This window comes from Sus scrofa, chromosome 1 (assembly GCF_000003025.6).
Source record: "Sus scrofa isolate TJ Tabasco breed Duroc chromosome 1, Sscrofa11.1, whole genome shotgun sequence".
NCBI classification, from domain to species: Eukaryota; Metazoa; Chordata; class Mammalia; order Artiodactyla; family Suidae; genus Sus; species Sus scrofa.
Window position 1 is genome coordinate 49,995,142 of NC_010443.5, and position 23,263 is coordinate 50,018,404.

General features: G+C 39.3%; 1 long non-coding RNA gene across 4 annotated transcripts in view; it reads right to left on the reverse strand.

The window, feature by feature from the left end:
• Window positions 2,168–23,263, reverse strand: part of LOC110260294 — a 52,290-nt gene continuing 31,194 nt past the window's right edge. The window contains exons 2-5 of one of the 4 annotated variants that reach the window (XR_002343329.1): window positions 17,482–17,570; window positions 17,166–17,261; window positions 3,954–4,140; window positions 2,168–3,553 (exon numbers count right to left, since the gene is read on the reverse strand). This is a non-coding gene — a long non-coding RNA (uncharacterized LOC110260294). Of the gene's footprint in view, window positions 3,554–3,953; window positions 4,141–13,598; window positions 15,444–17,165; window positions 17,262–17,402; window positions 17,571–23,263 lie in introns of those variants that run through there. The other 3 variants (XR_002343326.1, XR_002343331.1, XR_002343330.1) reach the window with 3 other exon arrangements.

Consider the following 23,263-nt stretch of genomic DNA (forward strand, 5'->3'; position numbering starts at 1 on the left):
CAAATGATTTGGATGATCCAGTATACATTCAAATTAATTTTGTAAGATTTCATGAAAATACAAACACAGAATGAAAAGAATTGGCCTAGAAAGCTCTCAATCAAAAATTGTTATTTTGCTTTACTAATTAGATAATTTTTTTTTTTTTTTTGGCCACACCAGCAGCATGTATAATTTCCCAGTCCAGGAATAGAACCTGTGCCACAACAGTGACCAGAACCACAACAGAGACAATGCCAGATCCTTAATCCACTGAGCCATGAAGGAATGCCCAATAAGATAATTTTTAAAGGTTTACTGCTAAAATTATGACTATCAGGTTCTAATTGCTAATCTTAAATATCTTTAAGGCTCCCCCAAAGACAGCAAGTGAGAGTATCTGATCAAGAAAAAATTGATCAACACTAGGACTCATACAGAAATCTGTGGCTTTAAGCCAGGTGTTTGGAATCTGCAAGGTAGAAGCCTTCAAGCTTTTAGTCATTACCTTCTAAAAGTATCTTGACACTCCTTGTGCAAATTATATTTCCAAGAGAATTTTGTGATAGAAAACTTGAATGTTGTGTAAATAATTCATGAATTCTGGTAAATATTGAAATTGAACTTTGTCCTGTGCAAATCTAGACTTGAGGTAACTGTCATGACCACAAGCCCTTGGAAGGTAAACTTACCTACACCCTTTGTTTCAGGAAATATCAGAACATGTAGTGACCATGTCATACCGTACATGACTCTTGTTCTGTGGCCAGTTGATGATACTGAAGAAGAGAAATGTGGCCATCTGTCTGTAAACTAGACAGTAGGAAATAAGAGTAGCAGGCTAGATAATGACCCAACAATGACAGGGATAAACTGAATGTAAAACTTAGAAAGTTTTGAAATCAGAGAGTAGGTCAGTTGGCAGAGAGCAGGAGGAGAAAGACACACAAAAAGAAGGCAGTAGGCATCACCTGGCAATAAAGATTACAAAGCAGAAGCAGTGAGTTACCTAAACCTGGGAGAAGGTGAAACACAACCTATATCTCAGAAAGGGGATAAGAGAAAATTTAATCAGTAGCAGCAGGTAAGGTGAAGATTGAGTATTTACATAGTGGAGAATGGATGATAGTATTGATTGGATGTTAAATGTCTCTCTACACCTGCAATCCATAAAATCTAGCCCTACCAAAGAATATTTCCATTCTTCCTGTGAGGTCTGGTTTGGGGGCATTTCCTGGATTCTCAGGAGACCGGGACACATGGCAGAGGTTTCTCTTTTTCTTGTTTCCACATGGAGACTTTTAACAAATTCCATATGACTTAAGACATTCTGAGGGAACTTCTGTCTTCACAACAACAAAGAAAATTTAATTAATACAACCTTTTGTTTATTTATTTATTTTAAAATTTTTGGTCACACCTATGGCATGCAGAACTTTCCAGTCCACGGATGGAACCTATATCACAGCAGTGATCTGAGCCACTGCTGTGACAATGCCAGATCCTTAACCTACTGAGCCACCAGGGAGCTCCAATACAAATTTTACATAATTGCACAGCACTGTACCCCTTAGCCAGCATGTGCACTTACTATGTTATATTAAAATGGTCTATTTACTTATCAATTTCCTCCACTTAAGTCTCTAGGCCTGGAGCCGTGTTTGCAATCTACATGTTCTGTGTTGGCATGTCAGAGGTTATCCATAAATTCTTACAAAAGGAATGAATGAAATAGCCACTCTAAAAAACTACAAACACACAAACTAATCTTTAATCACCTCTATATATTGCCCATTATTTGTGAGATACAGTGGCTGGTGTGGCAGCTGCATGACATACATGCACATAAACACACACACACAAACACATTTTAGTAAGAGAATAACTGTTGCTTCTAGCAACTTGAGAAAGGCAAGACAGAAATGTGCTCTTGAGCAGATGTCTACCTCTAAAGAACCACTGAGGAGTTCCTGTCATGGCTCAGTGGAAACGAATCTGACTAATACCCATAAGGATGCAGGTTCCATCCCTGTGGGTTAAGGATCCAGCATTGCCTTGAGCTGTGGTGTAGGTCACAGACAAGGCTTGGATCTGGCGTTGCTATGGCTGTGGCATAGGACAGCGGCTACAGCTCCAATTGGACCCCTAGCCTGAGAACCTCCATGTGCCATGGATGTGGCCCTAAAAAGACAAAAAACAAATACCCCCCCCCAAAAAAACCGCTGAACTTCTCCCTCACATGTACAACAGGGAAGACAGACTCACTAGTAATGGGTACCGGAAAGATGCTATGGAACACCAGTGCTGCCCCTCCCTAAAGGTCCTGGTATACAAACCTGGCTACTGGGGAGGGGGAATCCCAGACCTTCTAAAAGGAAAGAAAATCAACTCCACACTCTGTTCTCTGAGGTGTGACGCTGGGAAACTCAACTGTGGTTTCTATTAGGTCTTGGGGTCCAGGGAAGAACAAGAGAGTTTTGAGGTAAAATAAACTTGGGAAAATCTGGTCCCTAAATCAACATTGCCTAAACTGATCCCCAAGATGTATGTGAGGATTTATACTGACTAAATGGGAGATGGGTGCCTCCTGACCCTGCCTCAGTGGGGACGCTTTGGAGAATAAAGGATGATCAAGGGAAAGTTAATCAAAAGGAGAGGCTACCTTGGTTCCCTGTGTGAGCACCACTGTGACCCTGTGAACAGCCCTGGACCAGCCAGAGCATCCTTGAGGCAACAGGCAGGGTGGTGCAGCTGCACCAAACCAGCGTCCAAGGGCAGCACTGGTGGACAGGAGTAAGTGATGCGGTCCTGTACCACACTGCCCTTGGCACCTGGCACTCCAGGTCACGAGTAGTTCTGAAGGTTCTCAAATAGAGTCTTCCCTTGCTCAGTAAACCTGCCACCTACCAATTTGGGGTACTCTGCTTCTTTCTTCAGTCTCTTCTTGTCCTCTGTACACAGAGGCCAGATTTCACCTAGGAAGCTCCTGAGGTTGGGAACCAACATGGACGCACTGTCAGTCCAGTTGCAAAGTTCTGGCTGTGCTCTTGTGTCTGCCCCACATCTGAGCCACTCAGAGTCTAGGATGTGAATGGTGGCTTATCCCATAATGTAGCTCTCAAAGATCTTGCTTCTCCTGTTTGGCTGGGTTCATTTCATGCTCAGTTTGGGAGGTAGCCCGCAAAATTAGATCGGTTAGCTCTCTACTCTCTGGAATATGTTCCTTATTCTCTGGCTCCCAGAAAGCCCAGGTTTCTCTGGCCAAAAAAAAACTTGGATTATCTCAGAGTTTTAGTCCCCCATGCTGTTGTGCAATCTGTGTGACTGGAGCACCCTCAGTGTGAAATTTCAAGAGAACAGAGAAAGAACATCACTAGGACATCCATCCTCTATTCTTGTACAGAATAGAGTATCTTTCGGCCCTACCTTTCTGCTCCTCTATCCAGATTCTCATGGTGTGAGGTGATCGCCATCATCACAGGCATATCACTGCACAGTGACAGGAAGTTCTTCATTGTCAAGATTCCTTGGTGTTGGCAGTTCAGTTCTGCAACTAGGGCTGGTCTCCAGAGAGCTGGAGGAAAAGAAGACAAATAGTAGAGGTTATACTCTGTGGCTCACAGGGACTCACTTCACTGGTCCCCCTGGTAGAAAGACGGTTTAAAGTTTATGTTGTTGTCATTGTTGTTTTTGGCCATACCGACAGCATGCAGAAGTTCCAGGGCAAGGGACTGAACCCACACCACAGCAGTGACCCAAACCACAGCAGTGACAATGCCAGATCCTTAAGCTACTGACCCACATGGGAACTCCTGAGGTTTTCATTTTTGTTTCCACTTGACTCTTCCAACCCCTACATCAAAACCAGGAGATGAAGGATAAGAATGAGAAGAAAAGAAAAGAATATAAAAGAAAAGAGAAGACAGAGAAGGAAGGAGGGAGGGAAGGAGGGAGAAGGAAAGAAGAAAACTTACCTCCACTGTCCTAGTCATTCTTCAAATTTTGACTTGCTTCTCCAATTTGCTTGCTACTCGGTATTCAGGTAGTTTCCTTTTCTATTTTGTCCAGAGTTTCTGGTTCTAATCCATGGAGGATAATGGTAGCAGGCTGCTCCCTCTGGGCTGGCACTGGCAGTCTGAAATGATGTCTCCCTCCCAGAACCTACACTCCCAGGGACAGTAGAAACAACACAACCAGAGCTTTTGGAGCTGATGGAGGTATGTAGATTTAATGACCCCCCCACCCCCACCCCGAGAACCAGGGCATTGACAGAGGAGGAACAGCACTGGATGGTCCTGAAAGCTAACCACATTCCCTATCAGTAGCCAATCAGACAACAGGTTCTGCAGGGTGAGTTAGTGTGACTGAAGAACAGGCTGATATCAACCACTGGGTTCCAAGGCTTCCCTGTTATACCAGGGCTCCAATAGCCTCGCCTGCCTCCCACCCTATGAATGTGCCCAACACTTAGGAGGAGGGTCTCATGGATGGTTAGGCTTAGTGTCTGCAAACAGCACCCAGCCCAGGTCATAGGATACTGAGAGCTCTGTGCTGTGTGCCCTCTGCTACTTATTTATGAGTATGTCTTCCCCTAATAAGCCCTACTTTATAGGTGGGGTGTGCTTGGGACCCCTTTGCATAATAGATGATAGCAATCTTTTCATTGTCTCTGAAGAGCCTTCCTGTTCTAATATTATTTCTAAGACTTTATAAATAAGACATCAGAGTGCTATCAAGTTCCTCCTGCTATCTAACCATCATTCTTCCTGCTTCAGTTTACTTAATTCTTTCCTGAATTACTCCCTTGGAAATCATTACTTACTATCAGAGAATATATCTGCATATATCTACATATTTCCAGAAATCCCTTGGCAGCCTCTTATCCTCAGGCTAAATTTCAGACACATTTCTTAAAATACTTCAGTATAAAACATGATCACTTTTGCCATGTTTGCACTTCAGAACTTAATGTAATTAACTTATATGTCTTCTTTCAAATCAAGCTCTTCCTGGCTCACATTGCATTGCTGTTGATCATCTGTTGTGCACATTAGGGAACCACTAGTAACATAAACACACTGAACTATCAAAATGCTTCTGAAGGGACTTAAAAATGTCACTTCCTCTAATGGAATATCGATTTACATTCTCACACTTCATATCCTTTTATGTTAAAACAATAATAAATGCCATTAACACTGTAGTGTTTAATAAATACTGAATAATTTTATTTTTAGAAGGAATTCAGATTCATTCTTGATACAAATCAATATATGTGCCTACATTATTACAGTCAAAGCAGGAAAACCCAGGATACAAAAGCACAGCAAAACTTTAAATATCAGTTGACACAATATTGTAAACCAACTAGACTTTAATTAAAAAAAAATCTAAAAGAGAAGTTTAAATATCTATTAACCTCCTTGAAATCAATGCAATGAATCTGTTATTTATTTATTTTTTATTTTTGGCTATGCCCTCAGCATGGAGAAATTCCCAGGCTTGGGATCAAACTCGACCCACAGCAGTGACAATGCTGCATCCTTAACCACCAGGCAACTAGGGAATTCTGAATCTGTTATTATTATTATTATTTTTTTTGTCTTTTTGTCTTTTTGCCATTTCTTGGGCCGCTCCCACGGCATATGGAGGTTCCCAGGTTAGGGGTCTAATCGGAGCTGCAGCTGCCAGCCTACGCCAGAGCCACAGCGACGCAGGATCCGAGCCGCATCTGCGACCTACACCACAGCTCACGGCAACGCCGGAACCTTGACCCACTGAGCAAGGGCAGGGATCGAACCCGCAACCTCATGGTTCCTAGTCGGATTCGTTAACCACTGCGCCACGACGGGAACTCCCTGAATCTGTTATTTATTGAATGTTACCTGTGTGACAAACATGATGCAAAGCAGAGCAGGGTGTGGATAGGAACACATGTAGGATTTTTATTCTTAAGACCCTTTATAATATAAAGGTGAAGAGATAAGTATACAAATAATAATATTAGGTGGGTTGTGGCGAGCATAAAAAGAAACAAAAAAATAGGAGTCACAATTTAGAGGTTTAAGATTACTTTAGGGATCACTTAGGTTTTTGTTTTTGTTTTTGTTTTGCTTTTTAGGGCCCCACCCTTGGCATATGAAGATTCCCAGGCTAGAGGTCTAATCGAAGCTATAGCTGCTGCCCTACACCACAGCCCCAGCAACGCTAGATCTGAGCTATGTCTGTGACTTACACCATAGCTCACAGCAACACCGGATTCTTAACCCACTGAGTGAGGCCAGGGATCGTACTCGCAACCTCATGGTTCCTAGTTGGATTCATTTCAGCTGTGCCATGATGGGAACTCTCGGGACACTTAGTTAAAACATTCTTTTTGCTGTTGAAGAAATTGTGACTTGGAAAATTCGAGGAAATTGCCAAGGAAGAAAGTTGTGTATTCATTGACCTATAAGAAATGTATTTATGGACCTACTCCCCTACTCTGAGCTTGGTATATAGCATTTGTACTTCTTAAAGAATGGGTAGGATTAAAACAGGTAGAATTTGTAAGGTAAAGGGCACTCAGAAGGTGGGAGGAGCATGAACAAAGGTAAAGAGGCAAGAATGCACAGGACATATTTGATAATCAGCAAATAACCAACTCAGTCTGAATTTTGGACAACAGTTCTAAAACTCTAGAATATTAACTAGATTTTTAAACCTGAAAGTTCCAAGGCTGTACTCCTGAAGATTTAGCTTCAGTAGATAAACTGGGACCCAGAAATACAAATTTTAATAAGCACTCATGCAGATACCATCCTCACTCATCAAAGGCAAGATGAGGGGGTCCAAAAAAACTCAAAGTCTGATTCAAACAGATACATGCACTGCAGTGTTCATAGTTCATAGCAGTACTAGTTAACAGTAAGCAAGACATGAAAACTATCTAAATGTCCATAAACAGATGAATGAATAAAGGAGATGTGGTGCATATGCACAGTGGAATATTATTCAGCCATAAAGAGAATGAAAATTTTCCATTTGCATTAATGTGGACGGACTTGGATGGCATTATGCCAAGTAAAGTCAGATGGAGAAATACAAATACTCTATGATATCCCTTATATGTGGAATCCAACAAATCCAACAAACCAGTGACTATAACAAAAAAAATCAGACTTACAGATATAGAAAAGAAATTGATCTTTACCAATGGAGATGGGGAGTGAGCAATACAGGGGTAGAGAATTAAAAGGTACAACCTATTAGGTATAAAATAAGCTACAAGGATGTATTGTACAACATTGGGAATATAGCCAATATTTTATAATTACAGTAAATGAAAAGAGACATTTAAAACCTAGACAAAAATTTAAAAATAATTTTTTAAAGGGTAGGATGAGGAGGGCTGTAAAAATGTCAGACAAGATTTTATTTTCAATTTGGTAAACTATGAGGAGACATTTGGGGTTATAAGGAGGAAAGTGAAATGATTATCCCTACACTTTAAGAATCTGTTGCAACAGTATGTAGCATGCTTTCTAGGTGGGAATCCAGTGGACCTGAACTACAGAGTAGTTTTAGAATGAACAACAGAAGGCAGATATATGTATGTATTTTTATATATAAAATTTTAAAAGTAAAATATATTATTGTAGGAACTTAGTCTATGACAAGAAAGTAAGAAAACAATGACCTGAGGTTTCTTGATTAGTGAATGGGAATATAGTATTGGTGATGGCATTTAATAATTGTTTTTAGTTGAAGAAGCAAATTTTCTTTCTTTTTATTTCTGAGAAGTATGGAAGTAAAGAATAATTTTTGGAAATGTTAATTTGAATGTTCTATAAAGCTACACAAGCAATTCAAAGTATAAATTTGGAGATTAGGAGAGGTCAGGGCTAGAAATGTGAGTTGGGATTAATTCTCATAGAGGAGATGATAGAAGATGGCCATCAAAGCAGAGGGGTTGGTCAATAGGAAAAATGAGACCAAAGGACAATTCCTGGGGCAGGCCTACCCTCTAGGAGATTAGAAAGTAACAAATGAACAAGTAAAAAAGTAGGCAGAGGGGCAAATAGAAAGCCAAGAGGAGAGTTGCACATTTAAAGTTGTGTCCATCTTGGGAGCCCAGGGTTGCAGAAAATGTATCTCACAGAAACTTGTGAAAGTGAATGGCTTCAAGAATCCCCCAGCAAGCACAAGAAGCCCAGGAACAAAATCTAAGCTTATCTAAATCTCTGACTGTCATACACTCTCTTCTCCAACTCCATTCCTACTCAGGCTCCCCCAACCCACATTCCCTGATAAATAGGGAGGGCTCTCATCAAGAAGACAAGCTGGATACATTTGGAGTTCCATTTAATATCTGTGACTTTTACTTGTCTGCATGAACTATGACTAGCCTGGTAAAAGTTTCAGGCAGCTCCACGCATCAAAGAGTCTGCATCCCAGATGCACTTCCAAGGTGGATGTCCACACATCAAAGCAAGAGGAGCAACCAGGTCACAAAAACCTTCCACAGGAATAGAGGAAGTGCCATCAAAGTTTGTTCTTATCAGAACCTGTAAAAAGAGAAAGCAGACGTCCCTGGGTGGTCCTGTTTTCTGAAAAGAAGTTTCAGGATGTTGGAAAAAGCATTATCCATTATATCACATCTAACAAGGAGAACACAGACAGGATGCCATAAAATGCAGGCAAAGGCAAGATAAAAAGTCTCAATTCTATGTGATTCTACTTAACAAACTAACTGCAATGAAGATGTGAAAATAAGGAAGAAATGGGAAAATACAAAGGTATTTGATGATTATGTATACTTTTTTTTTTTAAGACATCATGATTTAATGAATGGGGGAGCTTACACATATGAAGCAAGATCCTGGAGTGACACCCTACTTACTGTGTGCTGTGGAAAGAGGGTGGTGGTAGGCTTCATTCCTGAGAGGAAGAAGAGATTGCCACTTACAGGGGGATTTACCTCAAGTTGGCTTATCAGTCACCAGGGAAACTAGCAGAGGAACTAGCTCTTCACATCCCTTTGATGAGAACCATCAGTAGCTGAGGCAGGAACAAGTATGTAGGAAGATTAGTCATGAGCACAGGGTGTAGTTGAAGCAGGCACTGGTTAAGCAGGGGATGCCCAGAGAGCAAGGAAACAGTCATCTTGAATGGCCTGACCATACATTCCACCCCTACATACCCTGCCTTCCTTACAATCTTGGTCTGCTCCTCTTCTGCAATATCCCTGAGATCAGGTCTGTGGGGGGCTTTGCAACCAGATACCACAAATACAATATAGACAGAAGATAAAGCCACCCCTGTTTTTCACAAATTCATAGCCACCCCCATTGGGGAGGGGTAGGCTCTGGATCTTAAAAAATATTCGGTGGCCTAGTCAGGAGTCAGCAGTCATAGTACAGGTCTGCCACCCCATAGTATATTGAGTACCGTTAGGGAAGGAACCATTAGTTTTTTCCAAGCAAAATAGTTAATCCCACTAGTTGGGCTTGTGTGTACAAAAGCCAGCTGATTCCACTCCACACAGCATAGACCAGGGCCAGGGGGTAGGGGGACTCACAAGAAGTCAATTGTATAATAATGTTTACCAGAGGGAGGCCTTCTGATGTACTGTCATGTGGGACAGGAAAAAGGTAAGAATCCCCCATGGTCGGTAGTCCTACTAGTTACAAAAAAAGCCAGGTCTGTTTTTCCTGGAAGTTTGGAGGAGGATGACAACAGCATCTCCCTATGGACTCAGCAATTAGACTTATTTCACAGCAAGGCCATTGTTGCTGCTCAGTCCTCAAACAGATTCCCTTCACTAAGGCAAGGGACAAAATATGAGATGTCTAACAGGAACAATACAAAGAAGATCATGACAATTAAGCAAAAGATAAGCAATAACCACATTCAGAGATAACACCACATTCACCTGTGGTTTTTATCTTGGTCTGCAATACAGTTCAGAGAACTCAAGTTTTCAATAACACAGATTGTGTCTAAAATCACATACACATGGGCCACTGAGTTTTACCTTGGAAGTCTGAACCATAGCTACTCCATTCTGACTCTCAAATGTGCTCTCTTCCTCAGTGGCCAAAGCAAATGTATAATGCATATTCGGAAGGCCACAAAACAGGCTGCCCTGGTCAGAAATTTTAAGTTAAGCCATGTATAATTCTTCTGACCTCCCCATATTTCAATATGTGTGGCTTTCTCCATCATTTTCCCTTTTGAATGCAAATCTCCCAATAGAAAGCACTGATGATTAAGTCTTTGTCCCATAATGCTGGGGTTCTGGCTCTGATCCCAGGCTCACATCACTTCCCTCAGTGCTAGGCCTCCTTTCTATTCACCTAGTTAAACACATTGCAGGAAGATAAATCGGATCTCATGAACAGGCTCAGAAGTATGGTGATGAGGAAACACTTTATAGGCCATACACTTTATCACATACACCGAGTTGTCACACAAGCCTTCTACACTTGCTTTTATAGCCACAGACTTACGAGTAAGCAGTGTCACACATCAAGAGTAGTTTCACTCTGTGACAACTCCATTAGATAATTTCCTTCCCTTCCTGAACATCAGGGCAAAAATATGGCGAACACAATAACTTTTATAAATCTAAATCTCAAATAGCAGAACTAGAATTTAACATCCACTGAATCAAAATATTGTTCTCTCTGATATTAGCTTCATCTCCACCAAACACAGCCAAAACAAGATTAATTTGTTTGCAATACAAGTCTGGTCCATTGATTACGTAGGGTCCTCCAGACTGGCTGAGGTGGAATTTCTCAGATAGAATGTCACACCAAATTCCCCACAGGCCTCTCAAGGCCAAGAAAGCCATGCCAAAGGCCTGTCATCAGTCTCCACCTCAGGGGGTTTCTCTGTCCCCAAATATCAGGATTCTTCACAGGCCAGGAGACAGTCTTTCCCATTCACCTATGTTTCAATTCTATCCAGAAGGGTAATTTACCAAATTGCTATTAAGTCATAATTAACCTGAGGGGAAGGGCTTCCCTCTAACTGGAAAACACAGCTCAAAACCTGTAATATCCCAGATGAAAAAGACCCATAAACACTATAACCATATTCACCAGTTCACTCAGTAACTAATCCTTTTGTTATGAAGTCATGAGGTTTTCCACTAGGGTTCTTTAATTTCTTACCCAGTTCCAGCAGTTTTAGGTTCACAGCAAAAATGAGGGGAAAGTACAGAGATTTCTCATGTACTCCCTGGCCACACATGCATAGCCTCCCCATTATCAACACCCCCATCAGAGTGGTGCATTTTTACAATAAGGAACCTATATTGACACATCGTTATGGCTCTAAGTTCATAGTTTACATTAGAGGTCACTCTTGGTGTTGTACATTCTGTGGATTTGGACAATGTATAATGATCTGTGCTCATTGTAGCATCTACCATACAGAGAGTTTCACTGCCCTAAAAATCTTCCATGCTCCACTTCTTCATCCCTTCCCCAATCCCCAACTCCTGATCTTTTTTACTATCTCATTAATTTCATCTTTTCCAAAATGTCAGATAGTTGGAATCATATAGTATGTAGCTTTTCCACTTAGTATTATATATATTTAAGGTTTTCCATGTCTTTTCATGTCTTAATAGCTCATTCCCTTTTAGCTGGATACTATTCCATTGTCTAGATGTTCCTCAGTTTATCCATTCACCTTCCAAAAGACATTTCGTTTGCTTCGAAGTTTTGACAATTATGAATAAAGCAGTTTTTTGTGTGGACAAAATTTTCAACTCCTTTGGGTAAACACCAAGGGGCACAATTGCAGGACTGTGGGCTATAGGAATATTTGAGTTTTGTAAGAAACTGCCAAACTGTCTTCCAAAGTGGATGTACCATTTCACATTTCCACCAGCAGTGAATGAGGGTTTCTGTTACCCCATATCCATGTCAGTAGTCAGCGTTATTAGAATTAGGAATTTTAGCCCTCTACTAGGTGTGCAATACACCCATGGTTATTTTAATTTGCATTTCCTTGCTGACATATAATGTGAAGCATATTTTCTTATGCTTGTTTGTCATCTGTATATCTTTTTTTTTTTTTTTTTTTTTTTTTTTAGTACTGTACCTGCAGTGTATGGAAGTTCCCAGTCTAGGGACCGAATAGGAGCTGCAGTTGCCAGCCACAGCCATAGCCACAGTAACACCAGATCTAAGCTGCACCTGCAACCTACACTGAAGCTCACGGCAATGCTAGATCCTTAACCCACTGAGGGGGACCAGGGATGGAACCTGTGTCCTCATGGATACTAGTCGGGTTTGTTACTGCTGAGACACTGGAACCCCTCACTTCTTTGGCAACATATCTGTTGAGAACTTTGGCCACTTTTTAATCAGGTTGTTTGTTTTCTTATTATTGAGATTTACGAGTTTTTTTTTTTTTTTAATGTGTGTGTATTTTGAATAACAGTGCTTTATGAGATGTGTCTTTTAAAAATATTTTCCCCCAATATGCGGCTTTTCATTTGCTTGATACCTCTATTTTTTAATCTACCTTAAAAAAATTCAAGTGATTTAGGGATTTCCTGTCGTGGCAAAATGGGAACAAATCCCACTAGGAACCATGAGGTTGCGGGTTTGATTCCCGGCCTTACTCAATGGGTTAAGGGTCTGGTGTTGTCGTGAGCTGTGGTGTAGGTTGCAGATGCGTCTTGAATCTGGCATTGCTGTGACTGTGGTGTAGGCCGGCAGCTGTAGCTTTGATTCAACCCCTAGCCTGGGATTTTCCATATGTTGTGGGTGCAGCCCTAAAAAAAGCAAAAAAAAAAAAAAAAAAAAATCAAGTGATTTATGTATTTTTTTTTAGATATTGAGGCTATATTTACTCATCTCTGCCTTTCTGCAGGAGTCTCATTTCCTGTGATCTCTACAACATGATGACAAAATCTCCAAACTTTATCTCTGAGGTAGTTTTTCAAACCTTGTCTTGTTTTGTTTTCTTGACTCAGTCATTTTGATGTCACACGATTTTAGAAGATCAATATCAATATACATCCTCAAGAGTCAATTTTTACAGCTGAGACAAGGGATTGGGGGGCTTTAAAAATAGCCTGTTTCCTATATCAAGAATCTGATTGCACTGCCATAACTCTTTTTCTGAGACTCTGTACTTTCGGTTACGAGTGGTAATAGTCCATCTTTATATTCCCTGCTCAGCTTCTGTATAGGACTGTCTTATCAAGCTGGGTTCCCACCTTGATATCTTGTATATTAACCTTAGTTATTTTAGTTCTCTTGTTATCTTAACTAATACATCCTCCTGAGATATCAACTTGAACACAACTAATTATTGCAAATCCTCCTTCCGGAGGAAATGTCAAGGGGTGGGGATTCTGCTTCTGAGTTGGACAATGAACAGGATTCCCCACTGCGTTTGAAATTAAAGTGTCTGGTGTCAGTACTTGCTGGAGTCTTGCTGGAACCCACTTTGAACATTTGCTCCTCTCAATGGAGCTAATCGTTTTCTTTTTCTTTCTAACTTTTTAGGGCCGCACCCGAGGCACATGGAAGTGCTAGGCGTAGAAACAGAGCTACAGCTGCTGGCCTATGCCACAGCCGGCAAGAGCAATGCTGGATCCTTAACCCACTGAGCAAGGCTGCATCCTCATGGATCCTAGTCAGGTGTGTTAACCTTTGAGCCACAGAGGGAACTCTCACTGGGGCTAATCCTGGTGGTCAGGTTGGCTTCCTCCAGTCTTCAAAACCCGAATCCTTGAATTTAGCTTTCTACTCACTCCTTGTTCCTGAATGCTCTGCCCCGCCCTGCATTTTCAGGAACTGAAGCCTGCCTCATACCTTAGCCTGCTTAACTAATGACAGAATTCGCTTATCTGGACCTGGATATTTGAACACACATAAGGGTTAGGTGTGTTCTTATCTTCTCACCTATGTTTGATTTAATTATCATTTAATGTTATCTTTTTACTGCTTTCTAATAGAGGGGGAAATAATGCAAAATTCAGCGTGAAGATTTTGCAAAAGTAGTTTACTTTAGTCAATGTTAACGCTTTATCAGGCACCTCTCCCACTGTGAATTTCCTTGAAGGAAGTGCAGTTCCAGGGGAAAATGTCAGGAAAATGCATGAATTTGCTCCATCAAAGTGGAGCAGAGTTATCCTTGGCTATTTGCTTTGACTTTGTCACTCTCTTTATGTAAAAACTGCATGGTGCTGTTAGAAATAACTGTCCCTTCCCATGGCCCTTTAATTCTTTAAGGCCTTCATACTGCTCCAAGAGATTGGCCACTTAATTCTCCAAAGCCTCATCTTCAATGGGTATTTCATCTAAATAACCTAGTAAGTAATTTGATGCTGTGAGTTCTTGAAGTTTTGTCAATTAATATAAGCTAGATTTTCACTGTTCTCAATTCCAACCAGGTCCTCCTTTCCCGTGATGAGTTATGATTTCAACCACACATCTTCATTCACTCTATCATTCAGCAAATTAAACCATCTTAACTTCATTTAAGCAGAAAATGGTCTTATAAAACATACTGGGTAACTCACCCAATTTCTTCAAGACTGCACAACAAGGAACAATGACTAAACCACATTACAGAAACAGTCTGGTAGAAACACTACTGCCACCTCATTGTGCACTTGGCTGGCAGTGAGACTACCTCATATTTTCAGCTTTTACAGTGGGAGGAGGGTTCAGACTTCTCTGGTGGGAATTCCCCAAACATGGAAAAGGAATTCATGTGGTGGAGAGCCAAAGGGAATAAAAATGTCCATGACACTATCTTCAGTTTAGACTGTGGCAGACAAAAGAAACTGTAACTGATGTACATTCTTTAATAGTATACATTAGTACATACATTAATTTGGAGTGGTTTCTATCTTATCCAAAATTAATGGAAAACTCCATCTGCTGCACAAATTTATAACAGAACAAAATGAGGAACTGTGGCCTCTAACTCGTTTTAAAATGATAGAGGAAAGGATAGAGGAATGGATCAAAAAATATGATAAAGATAATGTGGAATTTAGCCAGTCTTTTCATCTTCGTTAGGAACCACTGAACATTGCAATAGTCAGGAGAGGAATATAAACCAAGGAAGGATTAAATTTCACTTGATAGATTTGACTTTTTTTTTCCATTAATGTCACTGTTCTTGAGCTGTTTCTTAGTTCAATTGAATTTATTTTCATGGCAAATATAAAGATAATAGGGAAAATGTTTGATCAACTGCTACAGTTCTGTTCTAGGTAAAGGGGAAAAAATAGAACCAATGGGAAACTGACACTACAACGATTTCTTGAGATGTGAGAGGCATGTAGCATTTGCTGAGCTGGTGCTCTACCCATTCTGTCAGTCCTGTCCTGCTGCTCAGGTTGGCCACTGCATCACATACAATTTCACATACTATTTTCTTTCTTTCCAATTTCACTTCTTTCTCTTCTCACTCTCTGGTCACCTTCTGATAGCAAATCAACACTAAATGACAAAATTCCATGTAATTAAAGACTCAACTGGTAATATCATTATAAAATTCACACATTTATTATGGGACATCTTTAGTTTCAAGATATCATTGGCAATTAATTGACATGTTTACTAATAGAATGTTGCTATTCCAGGAAAAATTTTGAGTTAGAGAAAAACTCCTTACAGCAATAACCAGGAACATGATCCAACTTACAAAATACAAAGCAAATGGAAGAAGTTCCCAAAATGCAATATTGTTTTAGCATTCTTTTTGGTCAGATGTTATAAGCTTACTCATCATGATCCCGAGGGAAACAATCTTAGATAATTGATCAAAGTCTATGCCTTTGTGCACTTGGTTCTATTAAGATATCTACATTGTCTTATTGCCAATTGTGCAGTCCTTCCATAAACATGATAATGTTTTTTTTCCAAATTTCTTACTGAACACTTTTTTCTTTAATTTTTAAATTTATGCTGATTGTCAGAAATACACTCTTTCAGAGAACTCATAACACAAGTGTACTATAGTATAGTTCATGTATTATTTTTGAATTTTCTAACTATATGAATAAAAATTTTTAATAATAATTTAATGCAGTTATATGTTCAAAGACAGTTCCTGAATTGCAGAAAACCATAGGATGAGAGCAATTTTATTTTGGGGAAAAGAATATTTACACATTAAATTATATTTTCAAAAATCATATATTGGACATTTTTTGATTTTTGTCAGACTACAGATGATTATCTTCATTGTAGCAAATGAATATTTTTAAGCTTATGTAGAAATATAACATGAATATCATAGTGAGTTGCCAACACAAAGGGCATCTTTTATAAACAGAAGAGTAAGAATACAGATTGATTCAGCTAAGATGAATTCTTACTCTTTAAAAATCTTTCTTACAAAAATGTCTTCCATTTTAAATTATTTTAACTTGTTACATATGCACAATAAACCCAACTGGAGGAGTAAATTTGACCTTAAAAGGTAGTATACATTATTAGCTGAAATGAATAATGTAATCTCTAAGGCAAGGAAAAATAAAAGAAAGAACATTTTCTGTTTAAAATATTTTCAGAGAACCACAACCTAATTTCACATTCAAGATAAAAATATACTTTTGAAATTAAAACTGCTGATTTAAGTGAAATTTCATTCTTTTATAAAATATTGATTTTATTAAAATTTGATAGTTTCTAAAGTATGCCTGAGTTCATTATACATTAGATAACACTCATTATAAATTTATGCAGCTAATTCATAATCTCTGGAAAAAAGAAGTTCATAATGGAAGCACTGACATTGTCTACAATATACATAAATCTTTGATATTATGATTGTTTTATATCTCATTTACCTATGGATCCATTTAATTTTCGCTAGAAACTCTAATATATCAACAAACAGGAGCTGTTGCAAAGCCTGCTTATTTTTCTGAGGCAATAGGGAATCAATGGCTGTAATTTAGAATTTTAATAACTAAGAAATTCAAAACACTAAGTTGGAAGTTTCTCTGTCTCCACCCGCCAGAGAATTTATTTCATACACTTCAGGTAATCGAAAGACTCAGTTGCAGTTCTAATAGCCCAAACTAGATGGCGCTCTACAATTGACGGTGCTTCAGTCAATTTCCTGAGGTTTAGCGTAATTGTAATCGAGTTTAATTAAACGATGTATCTTATGATTTAATTAAGGATGAATTTCAGATTTTACCCTCCCCTTACCTTCTTCTGTAGACTTTTTTAGAGAGTAGGAAGTATGCCATCTCCTGTTTATCGCCTTCGTTATTCTTTGTCCCCTTCTTAGCCCTCACTCAACACCTGTAAAATTATCAGACATATTTAATATTGATAAAGAAATTAAGGCCCAGAAAAATATTTAAGGGAAAAATTCGTGTTGCACAGCTAGTCAAACTCTTGACTAGAAATCACGTTCTTGTCTGCCCCATCAAGATTAGCTACCTATTTAACAAGAAGAGAAAGTATGGGCAGGAAGACTGGATTCATTTATGGGAAGAAGTTAGCAGATGTAGGATGAGACCTTGTTGTTGCCATTCGTTCCATAATCACAGTAGTTTTGGCTGCCGTCCCTGAATAACCTCAGTGTCCTCTGTCCTCCACCTTGGGAATCTGTTGTAGAAGAGCAGAGGAAGAATGGGAGGGAGAGATTAGAAAACACTCACAGAGAAGCATAGTCTATGTGTCAGGCACTGATCTAAGCACTTGACATATGTTTCCTTATATATCTTTTGAAACAATCAAAGGTGGTATGGATCAATGATCTCTCTTTTACTTACGAGGAATCTGGCACACTGGATGAACAACTCGTAAGGTCAATAAGTGGCAGACTAAGGATTAACAGTGGGATTTCCTATACCTGTGGGATCTGAGAAAGCTGGTCATTGTCTCTTTCTAGAGTCTGTCTACAGTGACATGCCATAATTCCAGGTTAACACTGTCAATACAATCCTACCTATTACATCATTAAATTCACAGCTAACTCATTGGACTATGAATAGGAAGTGAAATTTCCAAGCTCAAGTTACTAGTCAATGGCAATGCTGCATAAGAATATAAGCCCTGGATGGGGTGGTGAGGATAAATTAGGAGTTTGGGATTAACATATACACACTGCTATATAGAAAATAGATAAACATCAAGGATGTACTGTGTAACACAGGGTACTATATTCAATATTTTTTAGTAACCTCTAAGGGAAATGAATCTGAAAAAAAATGGATATATATGTGTGTATAACTGAATCACTTTGCTTTACATCTGAAACTAACACAACACTGTAAATCAACTATACATCAATTTTTTTAAAAATAAGTCCTTTGACAATTAATTTCTGTTTTAAGGTAAAATCTAAGCACATGAAAATTGTCAATCATACATCTTTTTTTTTGGTCTATTTCTTATAATTGTCATAAACTATCTAGCTTCACAGTTTTGCTAGTCAGTGAGCAATCAATAATGCATTAGGATCATAAAGTAATTTCTCAAGAGTACAAATAAAACCTTTCAATTAAATTTTAACAATTGTCTACAATATGTTTTTATGCTATATACACTATGCAAAGAAACAGAAGACATGACTTCTACCTTTATGCTGTTAATAAATTACTAGATAAAACATATATACAGATTTATTCATTTCACATTTATTTACTGCTGGCTACATCCAAAATAGGCACTGCATGTGGTCAGAGGACCGTGGGACAAGGACCTGCCAGTCACCCCCAAATCCATGGATGAATTTGTCAAGACAAAATCCTGGGAAAATAACTATCCATGTGGAAAAATACCATTGGCCTTGAGATAAGACTTTCTTTACCTGCCTGGTTTAGAAAAAACCCATATCTGTATAGGGACCCTTAATCGTCTCAGTTCCAGCTGTGTTTCTTACCTCTTCCATTTTTTACCCACTTCTGCCTGGCTTCTCATGATGGCCATGTATTTGTGGACTTGAAAAAAGTATAGTTGAAAGTCATTAGTTTCTCTGCTGATTTCTGAATACTATTCAGTTTCTGATTCATGAGCGTTCAGAATCTTAGCAGCTAGCTTTGATATGGCCTGGTTTATGCACAGTGAGATCTTTCTGATGGTTGATTATCAGGATGGCCTTCCTCCCAAACGACTTCCCTTTCCTACTTTTCAAATTTGACTCACTAAAATTAATTTTAAAGTTGACATTTTGTAGTATTTCATTAGCTTCTCTTAACATTTGATTACAGTATTATCACACAAATGGGAATGGTGCACACACTGAAATGAAAGGCTATTGTCATTATGTAAGAGGTGAAATTTTTATATTTTCCTTTCCTATGGTTGGGGCAGTTTTGTTAGCCTGATGGATAGAGACCAATTTTACACTCACATTATTACCAGGCCATCAAGATTGCATGACCAGAGTCAGAGTCTGTGAGTAGGCGGTCCAGATAGGTCAGCAACACTTATGGACATTTGATTTCTGACAACAAAACTCCTCAACGGTCCTGGTCAGTTTTTAGTCTTAGAGATTACAAACAGCCATGATACATTTTATCCCATTTAAACATGACACCTCTGTAAAACTTTATTTTATTTTTTAACCTCCAGATAACCCCTGAGGAAACCAAGGCTCAGATGAATGAAGGGACTTTTCCTGGGATTCAAAATTAGGCCTAACTCTAAATGAGTACAAATAGCTCATATTTATCCAGGCAGGACTCTAAGCGTTTTACAGGTATTAACTAACATAAACCTCACAACAACCCTTTAAGGGAGGTATTATTTTTGCCCTATTTCACAGACAAATAAACTGAGGCACAGAGAGGGTGACCTCCCAAATTCCCACAGCTACTAAGTGGCAGAACCTGACCACAAACTTGGGCTGAACTCTGTTATGCTGACTGAGTTGGCATGTTGGATGACCACTTCGGCATCTCACATAGGTGTTAGAATTCAGTAGGATAAAATGTATCATTACTTCTTGTAAGGAATGAAAGTTGACCAAGAGAGCTGGGAGAAGTTCAGAATCAGAAAGGAAGTGTGCACATGTTATATTGATGAGGGATGTCCCAGCCAGTTTGAGTGTAAGTGTCATCAATAGAATCAGAGTAAATGCTGTCAGCAGCTTTCCCTTCATTTACCAGCTTCCTACTTGGAACTTCCTCTAGGTGGTTAAGGAATAAAGGTCAGAAAGTTAAGGGCAGGAAATAAAAATAATTGTAGGTCATAGGTCCATTCCATAGTATTATTAATATACTCTGCTTTCTTTTTGTGACCACACCTTCAGCATATGGAAGTTCCCCAGCCAGGGTTCCAATCTGAGCTGCAGCTGTGGTCTGTGCCACAGCCACGGCAACACAGTATGCAAGACACATCTGAGGCCTATGCTGCAGCTTTCAGCAACACCGGATCCATAACCCACTGAGCGAGGGCAGGGATAGAACCCCTATCCTCACAGAGATAATGTGGTGTCCTTAACCCACTGAGCCACAACAGGAACTCCTGTCTTTGTTTTAAATTATCACTCTCTCGGAGTTCCCATTGTGGCTTAGTGGTAATAAATCTGACTTAGTAACCATGAGGATTTGGGTTCAATCCCTGGCCTTGCTCAGTGGATTAAGAATCTGGCATTGCTGTGAGCTGTGGTGTAGGTTGCCAACACTGCTCGGATCTGGTGTTGCTGTGGCTGTGGTGCAGGCTGGCAGCTACAGCTCCGATCTGACATCTAGCCTGGGAATTTAAAAAGCAAATAAATAAATAAATTATCACCCTCTCATTAAGATTGTTTTTGCAAGTTGCCTACTAGGAAATTCAAGAGGCTTATAGTGAAAAACTTAGGAAAAAATTTTTTTCCATTCAGATTCCACAAATCTTAAAATTTCACCGGGAGATTCATTTTTCTCTATATGTTAGATGTCTTTGGCATTGTCTCTACTTGCGTGTCACTGCAATTTTTGAAAATATTTTTGCATCAAGTTTTTTTTTTTTTTTTGTCTTTTTGCTATTTCTTGGGCCGCTCCCGCGGCATATGGAGGTTCCCAGGCTAGGGGTCTAATCGGAGCTGTAGCCTGGGAAACTCCATATGCCGCGGGAGCGGCCCAAGAAATAGCAAAAAGACAAAAAAAAAAAAAAAAAAACTTGATGCAAAATAGTCACCGGCCTATGCCAGAGCCACTGCAACGCGGGATCCCCAGCGGCGTCTGCAACCTACTCCACAGCTCACGGCAACGCCGGATCGTTAACCCACTGAGCAAGGGCAGGGACCGAACCGCAACCTCATGGTTCCTAGTTGGATTCATTAACCACTATGCCACGACGGGAACTCCTGCATCAAGTTTTTAAGGGTGTTTAATTCTGATCAGTTCCATTCTGAATTCTTAGGCAGGTCCCAGAGTGGAAAAATCATTTATTTTTGTCTTGGGTAAAGAGCTTCTGTCCATTTATAACTTAAAACTACCTGGGGAATTTGCTGATTACCCAGAGAATCTGATCAATGTAAACAACCAAAGCAGATAATAAAGGTTGAAATAACTTAAAAAAAAATAAGTTTTTGTTGTTAAGTCCATGCAGATCATTGTCTGTTTTCAGCACTGAGTTTCTCTATGGATGGAGCTTGAAGGCTCTTAATAAACTATCTCAGAGAAAAGTTCTTCTTTTTCCCAGTGTCTTCTTGGAATACTACTATACTGTGCTTCGTCTCTATATAACCTGCCTACACATATGTTGCTTTGTTGTTGTGTTTTAGGAACACTGTCCATCCCAGCAAAGTCCACCAAGTCTCAACAGGCTGGTGAAACCCTTCAGTCTGAAATCACAGCTGACTGCATTTTCTTCCATTTCCCACAGATATTTGCTCTGAATATTTAGGATCCGGACTCAGAATTTTTTCCACAAGAGCTATAGCTTGAAATAGGTATTAATAGGGAGTAGTTGTTACTGAGACACTGACCATAGGTCATGCTTATATGGTATATTTCTACTATAGAATGTATCCTCCAACTGCTATAGAAGGTTGTTCAGAGTTACAAAGAAAAAGTAGAAAGAAAAGGCCCTTAGAAATCTCAGAACTATTAAAAGTAGATATCGTAAGTAGATTTTCTTTCTAATCCCAGCAGTATACCCTAAAGGATAAAGATTTATGGTCCTTATAATTTTATCTAGGGTACTGTAACTGCTATTTCTAGTCTCAGCTATATGGATGTGTTATCATTTTTCACTCTCACAAAACTATTTGCTTCAATATCTTCTAGGTAGTGAATTCCACTTTCGTCTAAGATTTAAGAGGCAAGAGCGATTTTTAAAGTTGGTTCCTTTTGTTGACTTTTAGAGGGTTTTTTTTTCCATCATTAATATTTCTTTTTGTTGATTTACTTTCTTTATGGATTTATTTTGCATTAAAATTCTTCTCATCCCCAGCACAAATCTCAAGTTCTCTTTGGCACCATAAGGAATTAGCTGAGAACTTAAAAGAATATACATGATCAAAATTATATTCATATTTGAAAAATCACCCCTTCTCTTAGGGAAGGTGATATGTAAATATACTTAACATAACTACCAGATTGGCATGGTGTCTTCTCACTCTTACAAAAGGTGCATTCTCAAGTCAGAAATTTCTGCCCACTCCAATTACATTGGGTTGCATAAACTTTTGCAATGAAAAGGAAGGGATTCCTCTCCCTATTCCTACCTATAGAGACTCTTTAAGGTTTTGCAGAAAAACCTCTCTTTTTTTCCTTTTTTTTTTTGCTTTTTAGGGCTGTACCCACAGCATATGGAGGTTCCCAGGCTAGGGGTCCAATCGGAGCTACAGCCACAGCAACGCGGGATCCAAGCCTCATCTGCGACCTACACCACAGCTCACAGCAATGCCAGGTCCTTAACGCACTGAGCAGGGCCAGGGATCAAACCCTCAACCTCCTTGTTCCGAGTCGGATTTGTTTCAGCTGCGCCACGTCGGAAACTCCGCATCATAGTTTTTCAAACATTAGTGTGTATTACAGTCACCAGAGAGTTTGTTAAACCACCTAGTGCTGGACCCACGACCCATAGCTTCTGATTCATTAAGTCTAAGGTGAGGTAATTCACATCTCTAACAAGGTTCAGGTGATATTGTTGCCACTGTTTTGGGGACCACACTTGAAGAATCACAGCTTTCATACATGCAAAGAAGGCCATTTATTTACTTGCTTGCTCTTGTTTCAAATGTGTGTATATAATTGAATAATATATATTAAAATTCTTGACTTTCTTTCTTTCTTTCTTTCTTTCTTTGTCTTCCTTTCTCTCTCTTTCTCTTTCTTTCTCTCTCTTTCTCTTTCTTTCTTTCT